The sequence below is a fragment of the Brassica oleracea genome, chromosome C2, assembly GCF_000695525.1.
Source record: "Brassica oleracea var. oleracea cultivar TO1000 chromosome C2, BOL, whole genome shotgun sequence".
Taxonomy (NCBI): domain Eukaryota; kingdom Viridiplantae; phylum Streptophyta; class Magnoliopsida; order Brassicales; family Brassicaceae; genus Brassica; species Brassica oleracea.
Window position 1 is genome coordinate 16,546,390 of NC_027749.1, and position 8,641 is coordinate 16,555,030.

General features: G+C 32.0%; 1 long non-coding RNA gene across 1 annotated transcript; it reads right to left on the reverse strand.

The window, feature by feature from the left end:
• Window positions 1–3,168: 3,168 nt before the first annotated feature.
• LOC106325107 lies at window positions 3,169–4,046 on the reverse strand. Its single transcript, XR_001266807.1, has 2 exons — window positions 3,790–4,046; window positions 3,169–3,424 (listed from the first exon to the last, which is right to left on the reverse strand). It is a non-coding gene; the product is annotated as an uncharacterized LOC106325107 (long non-coding RNA).
• Window positions 4,047–8,641: the final 4,595 nt, after the last annotated feature.

The following is an 8,641-nucleotide window of genomic DNA, read 5'->3' on the forward strand; positions in this document are numbered from 1 at the left end:
TGTTATAAATTAAGCATTGAAATGATCATCCACTTCTTTACCAAACTCAAGCACTATGATCATCCACTCCTTTACCAACTCAAGCACTATGATCATCTACTCATCAAACACTATGATCACCCACTCATTTACCAAATTAAGCACTATCTTTGTTATTTTATGTATTGTTGTTCACTATAAATACCATCACTCATCTCACTCTTTTGTACACCAAAAACAAGAACAAGAGTTTATAATCAAAGAACTATTACATCTTCTTCTTCTTCCTTATAATAAATTCTCTCCTTTATACTAGTGTTATTTGCTTCCTACGGGTATTAAATTCTACTCTTATTTAAATTTCTCGATACTATAAATTATAAGTTATTTCATAACAGTTTAAATAAAAGTTAGGGTTATTTTTGATTTTTCTTTAGGTATGTATGTTGGAGGTAATATGGTGGTTTTCTCTTATAACACATTTATAGTTTTTAATGTTAAAAGGAGATTTTGAGTGTCTCTCAATGTTTATGAGATAGATCGATCATGAGATTTAGGAAGCCGTAAACAAATTTATTAACCAAGTCGTAAAAGGGTTCAGCTAGAACTTTCTCTCTAGGTTCAATTCACCTTGGTCACTTAACCGTGCCATTTAGATGAATTAGTTGCGTATCGGATACAATGCCTCGTGGGATTAGTATTTGGGCATATATATCGTTTGGATTTCCGCGGTTATAAAAAATAAATTTATTATATTTTATAGTCTGAAAATCATAAATCTTTGTATATTAACTTACGGGAAGTTACTAGAATGACACAAATTAGTTGTGTTATTACTAGCATGATTCATTTTTTTGAAAATTATTTGAATATTTTTTGGTCGAAATTGTCCTTGCCCATAGTTATAACAAAAAAAACATTACCAAAGTATCCTTAACATTTGATCGACGGCAGATTTATTTTTTTGAAAATAAATCTGTCGAATAATAAATCTGTTTATAAAATCTGTATAGGAAAAAAATATTTATCGTTAAAGTGATGACAAACTTTTTTGGAAATGTCAGATTTGTTTCCACGACAGAGTTAATTTTCCGATTTAAATAGAAAACAGATTATTAAAAATATGTATGTCGAATGAGGTGGCAGACTTGTTATAAATGGTAGATTTTTGTGGTCGGCTATGTTCGACTCAATTTCTTACGGCAAAGTTATATATCCGACTTAAAATTGTTAGTAAACTTTTTGTTTATGTGGTGTCAAACTTTTTTATTTCTGTTGTGACAGATTTATTGACAAAAATCCGGGTTTATGTAAACCAAACTTAATTTAATGTTCAGCTTCGACCCAGTCTACATTAATTTCAAATCTAATTTATTTTTAGGATAATTAAGATCAGAATTAGGTAAATGTCCCATAACTGTCATCATCTCTTTCATCCATCTTTTCTTCCTTATCAAGTTGTCTTTTTCATTTGGTTTAATCACTGGGACGTATGATCTTCACGACTTGTTCGATGCGAGAATTGACAACCTTAGTGGTTCATACCGTTCTTCTGGCTCACCATTGAGATAAGTTGAGAACATAACCAAATTAAGTCAAATCCCAAGAGTCGATTTGGTTCATACTCTTGTCTTTCTGGTGGACGAAAGAATCGTTCTAAGTTTATGGAAGTGGCCAAATACAAATAGAAAGGAACAATTCTTCTACCAGTGTAGAAAATAAATTAGTGATGACAACAACTTCAAAATAAAACATGTTTATTTATGAGGCAGAGAGCTACAGATTTATATATAGCTTATAACTAGACCCTACTCAAACTCAAGTCACCAACCCCAACATCAACACCATAGTTGAACTCCCACACTTACTGTCCCATCGGTATACCTCCGTAAAGACATATAGTGTCCCAGCTTGAAGCAAATTCCCTGAACTCCTTCTCAACCTGACGCGCAAGCTCTCTTGTCGGAGCCAAAACCAAACAAAGAGGGTTCTTCCCACGCCTGCTACACATCAAAGGCTACATAAGAGGCAAACAAAGAGACTGTAAACACAAAGTACAACCAAGGAAACCACAAACCCGTGTTTAGGTTATGTGAAATTGGGAATTAAGGTTCCAAAATTTCAACATGCAATCGATTAATCTATGATAACAAAAACTCGAATAGCACAGATTAAAGACTCGCACATTAGAGTAGCTTGCAATTGAATCCGGATGTGACTGAGGTGAAATCGATTTCGTGTTTGTTGAGAAACACATAGACGAAGGTGAGTTATCGTGGAATATGCTGGAGAGAAAGTTGAGTACGGTAGAGGTGACGGAGACGAAGCTGGTTGTGACGGAAAAGGGACTGTCGGAGATGGAGGTGGCTAGACGACGAGAAGACCGTTTCCTAGTCCTGGTGTTCGACTTTTTTTAATATTAAAATGTATTTCTTTTTTTAATTAGGGTTTAATTACTAGTAATGGCAAAATAGTCAATTTGAATGTTTCAAAAGTTAGTCTAGTAATTTCAAAATTATATGAGTTAATATAATCATTTTATGATTAATTAGAGCCATTTTAAGTAATTTCTCTTAACTTTATACCATTGGAAAGTCGTGACTAATGTTTCACTTGGTATGACGATGCTCTATCATTGTGCAGGTTTTGAGGTCGTGATGCCCTAACTTAGTCGGATACGGATCAATGGCACAAATACTATGAATTTACTGGTTCTGGAAGTTAGGATGAGTTTTCATTGTTTTCTTCAACGACTGTCCCTTGTTCGGGCCAGTTTGCTTAGTGTTGCTATAATATCAAAATCGCCATTTATCTCCTGGCCAATGCCATTAATACATGCAATGGTAAACAGGATGGAACGAACGATCAGAAAAAAAGATTACAAAAATATCAAGTCTGAAAAACCAATATAAAATTGGAGAAAACTCCTCCCTTTTAACTTCTTAATACCATTTGAAACTTGACAGGTTATATTTCTACTTTGATAGCCAACATGATGGGTTGGTAATTAAAATTGACGTAACTTGTTTCTTAAGTCTGGGTTCCATCACAACACGAGTCAGAAACTGTAACTGACATTTGAAACTTGCTTAAACGTGTGCATGAACACAAAATCCATGATTTACAAGGTTGAGGAAGACAAAGACAGAGCAAGACGCTGACACCTGCACTAGTATTTCGATAGTTGAAGAGAGCAGCAACAAAGAGAAAGCTACTTATTCATGATTATCATCATCCCACATTCAAAAGCATTTAATGTATTGTCGTTTTATGCAAACTCCATTTTGGGTCCATAACAATGGAAAAAAAAAAGAACTCATATTTGGTAGGAAATCCAAATTACAACTGAAGATGATGATCAGGCAAGAGGATCCTCCTCTCTAGCTTTCCGCAGCAGCTCAGCTCTAACCCGCTTGACCTCGGCCTCCTTCTCCATCCTTTCTTGCTGCATATAAACACCTTCTTTTATTATCTTATCACTACTTCAACAAGTGAAAACCCGTGAGAGCTTAGCTCTTAATCAAGCGCAAACACCAATCTCTATACCAGTGAACTGTTTTCACTTAATCAACTACAATCACAGATTCACCATCTCAACATGTGCTTTCACATTGAATTAAATTAATCAAACACAACTTAAGCTTAGGTTCTAATCATCATCATCAGATCATAAAACATGATCAACTATCAAAGTCTAATCTGATCCATCTCATACAATCGATCAATCTGAAGATAATTACATCAAATTCGATAGCCTAGAGTTTAGCCTCAATTCCAAGTCGAAGAGATGAGTGAGGAAGAGAATGAAACCTTCTCGTCTTGGTGAAGAGCGATCCAGACGTGGACTTTGTCCATGGATTGCCAGAAGGCGAAAGCAGCCAATGTCATCCCAAAGTAGGTCAACACCTTCACCATCGCCGTAAGCTACTTCCGCTGGCTTTTTCGAGAAGATGAGTCGCGGATCGGGAAGAAGAAGAAAGCCCTGGATGGTGTGTTACGGGGGTAAAGATCTAGTGCGGAAGGATACAACTAACTAACTACTGTGTTGCGACCGTCGATCCGATCGTCTACTCGTGGAATTGCCACGTGGCATTAATCGGATAAATTTATCTTTTCTATCGTTTTTGGATATTTGTTTCACTTTTCTCCTGTCCCCATCCAGTACCGCTTTTTTTTAAGAAGGCTGGTAATGACCACAACCCATGGTTCGAGTTGGAAGTCAGGATGTATCAGTTCCAATTTCACTAACAGTAACACTAGATCGAGGGCATCCCAAATTGATTGAAGGGGTGAATCCGGATCTTTAGAGTTACGAAGGGGTAGTCGTACTAATGAAACATTTAGAAATAGTTGACCGAAAATAATACTTTTTCTGTTTCATTTTAGTTGTTGCTACAGAGTAAAATTTTCAAAATAAGTGTTGTTTTTAAATTTTAATACATAATTTATTAATTTTATATTACAGTCTATTTTTGTATTGTTGAAATAATGAAAGTGAAACATTCGGAAGATGCCGATCAGGTTTCTAGAATCACAAAGATACAAAGTAGAAGTTAAGAAGATATGGATAGGGAAGAACCAAAATACTAGTTAGAATGACTTTAAGATGATGGCAACATTACGAATAAGGAGAGGTTCCCACTTCGGTCACAAGGTAGATGCACTTGACGATAAACGGAATCACATGCCCCAGACTAAACTGTAATTTCTTTTAAGCAATTAGTACAATTTTAAAAATAATTAGCTTAAACTGTATAAAATACTTTCAATTAATTCAAAATTTTGAATTGTATCCAATTTAATATATGATAAATCTTTTAAAAGACAAATAACAAGATTCTTTTGACCAAAAGAATACACAAGGAAAAAATGACCAAACATGTTTTATTAAAAAAGTAAATGACAAGTATATCCTTACTCTATAGATGTATAAATATAAATAAATATTTAAATTAAAATATATTTTTTTCCAAAAAACCTTTATTCAATTCAAAATTTCTTTTTCAAATTTATATTCAATTTTGTATCTCCTGCTTCATTGTAAACTATCATGCTCATTGAGCCTTTTAATATAAGTTTGGTGTTTAAGAAAAAATAAAAATTCAGTTTTGTTTTGAAATCACAAAACTCCTTTTTGAAAATATTTTGAAAATTGTTATTTTAAAATTTTAAGCTTAAAACTATATATATAAGAAATTCTAAACTCCACCTGCCCCCCTCCAAATTAATTTCCATCCCCAAATCTAAACTACAAGTCTATAATAGTTAATCATAGATTATAAATGTCTTTTACCTCTTTAATAAAATTTATTTTGGTCATTTTAATTTTTGTATGTTATATTTGTGATAAAAACTTTTAAAAAAAATTATTTTAAAAATTTGGATACCTATTTGGTTAGCAGTTTGGTTCCGGTTCAATTTCAATTTCAATTTTTTGGTTCCAAAGATATATGATTCACTTGATTATTTATGAATTATGTTCACATTTGGTTTTGGTTCTTTGGTTCCGGTTAAATGTGTCTAAACCTGTACAATATCTTATATAGAAATTAGGGGGTGGTCGTTCGAGTACTAATTCGGATTTCGTTAGGGTCTAATTCGGATTTTGAGTTTTTGGAGTTAAATATTTTAGCCCCATTCAGGTATTTTCAAATTTTAGTTTTTGTTCAAAAAAACCGTTTAAATTATTTTAAAAATCTAATAATTCATATACTAAACAATATTGATAACTAAATCGTATATTGATATGTTTGTTGCTTCGTACGAGCAAAACAAATACCTATTTCATTTAATTTTACATTTAACTGATTTTATGGATGAGGAACATGTGATATTCTTTTTTTTTTGTTCAACCACGAACGGGGTGATATTCATTTTTAGCTATTTACAAAAAAATTATACCGAAAAAACAAAACAAAAACTATATCCGCGCTACAGATCTAGTATTTCTCTTAAAAAATAATTCTAGATATGTAACTGGTCACAAGTGTTGTTAAACTAAAAATATTATACCAAATTAGAGTCATGGTTGGAGTTACCCTTAATCATTCATATTTACAGTCATTAACTTTGTGAGTATCAGATTCCTTTGTGAAAATGGGAGTTATGATGCAATTTGCCATCGGTTAAGATGAAATAATAACTCTAGTCATTTGTAGTGAATATAAAGAGACAATGTGTTGTTTTTAATGTATGAGAGATAGGTATTCACATTTATCTGAATCTGGAGGTGATGTCGTTATAAATCTTTATCACGGAAACAGTGATTGCAGCAGATTCTTGCATGAATGGTTCAATCAAGATACTAATGAAGGATCTCGTGGATTCTGATACTCGCTATCATTTCCATTACTCTATTGAACTGGTGCTTCTGTTTCTGGATAAATTATCCTAATGCCAGAACCAAATGCAACGATTAATATCGAATTCATTGACCGTGCATATACATATATTAGCATATTTAATTTTTTATTTACACACCCAAATTTCAAAATCATGGTCAATACATACATTGAACAAGTCAAACCATTAATAATGATGAGTTGGATGATAGGTCAACTCACACAACACATGAAACATCTAATTAACGAGTCAAGTGCCATATCAATTATTATGTCACAGTAAATGTAAAATTATATTTTGTATAAATTATAGGGGATATGCCAAATACGACTCAAAACTTGATTTTAAATACAAAACTATACACAAACTTGAATCAAATGCAAAACTAACCTAAAAGCCTTGTGAAATTACTGTCAGTCCATTGTGACCAAACAAAAAAACATAACTCATTTTTACGAATATAGTTCCAGAATGCCGTATGAGTCTTCTGAGATGCTGTAAGTCCAGGAAAGTCTTCTGTTGTAGTTGATCTTAAAAAAAATTTACAAAAAATTTAAAAAATATTTTGACAAAAGAAAAATTAAAATCATGTAATAATAAACAGTTTGAAGTAATATAAATTAAGATATAATAAAATTGAATAGTTTTCAGCATAGATGAGTGAAAGTAGTTAATCATGATATTCTTTGAATTAGGGTTTGACAACATATGTTATAATATTGTATGTATTCTTAGGGTTAGATTTTGGAAAACTTAAATGGTTTTTTTGAAAAATTAAAATTTTACCTATATGTGTTTATTTTTGTGTATAGTAAACATTTTTTAGTTTAATTTGATTTTATGAAGTGTTTAGTTAGTTGATTTAGTTTAGGGGTTACGTTTAGGGTCTAGACGACTAACATGTAAGTCGTCTGACGATTAGAAGACTTCTCTGAAAGTCTTTTAACTTCCGCTAAAAATATTTTAGTTTCCCGCTAAAAATATTTTAGTTTCCCACTAAAAATATTGAAGTCTTCTGGGCGACTTACAAGTAAGTCGTCTTGAAAGTCTTCTGAATCGAAAATATTTAACCTTATTGGAATTTTTGTCTCCATATATAAAGAAAAATTTACACATTCTCTATCCTCCTCTCAAATGGCTGCAAAAAAAAAATGGTATGTTCTTCATTCTAAAACTCTCCGATCTCTTTGAACTTATAAACACCAAACTATATATCAATTTCTTGTTTTTGTCTCATCTCTTTCTCACTAATTTATCTTGTTTTGCAGGTTTTTCATCACATGGTTCTCATCTTTTATTCATTTAAAGGTAGATCAATTAATTTTATATATGTATTTTTTGTGTGTTTTATAAAGGTAGATCTATCTAATCGTCCACTTATTTTCTCTGTTTTTTAGTCATTTGAACGTTTTTGGATATGCAGATTTTTCAGATCTGAATTTGGATATGCAGGTTTTTCAGATCTGGAAGACTTCTGAGACGACTTACCTGTTAGTCGTCTAAAATATAATACGCTAGAAGACTTCCAAGACGACTTACCTGGAAGTCTTCTGACGGAGCCTTCTCACATGTCTCCCTTTCATAACAGATCTGAGCGTTTTTGTAAGTTTTTATGTCTGATTTTTCTTCATTTGGTTACTTCATGTTGCATAAGGTTCTTACCTTTTTTCCAAACTAAAACTCTCCAAACCCATTCTAATCTCTTTGACTTGAAAAAAACAAACTTTATATGAATTTTTCATTTTTGTATCATGTCTTTCTCACTAATCTATCTTTTTGTTGTAGGTTTTTAACCATATGGTTCTCATATTCCACTTGGATATATACTTTGTGTGATCTATAAAAGTAGATCTATACAGTCTTCCACTCATTTTTCTATGTTTTTAAGTCATTTGAACATTTTTTTATAGACATGTTTTTCAGATCTGGAGCAGACTTTGGAAGATTTATGAGAAGTCTTCTAAAATATAATGCGCTAGAAGACTTCTCGGAAGTCTTATGGAAGACTTCCTGGAAGTCTTCTGACAGAGTCTTCTTCAATATCAAGTAGAGTCCAAGCTTGTCTTTGTAGAGGAATGAACTATAATAGTTTTGTTTCTGGTTTGTTTTTGATTTGCATGTGTACTCTTTTAGTTGTGATTTTTTTTGTAAATTTGAAGAGATATTAATAAAAAATTTGGGTAAATATGTTCATATTCCACAATATTATCTTGCCAAAATTACTTGACATAATTGAAGTTATTGATACAAATTCAATAGCAAAACAAAATGACAGAAAAATTAATCAAATTTATTACAACTAAGGGAGAAAAATTCTCAA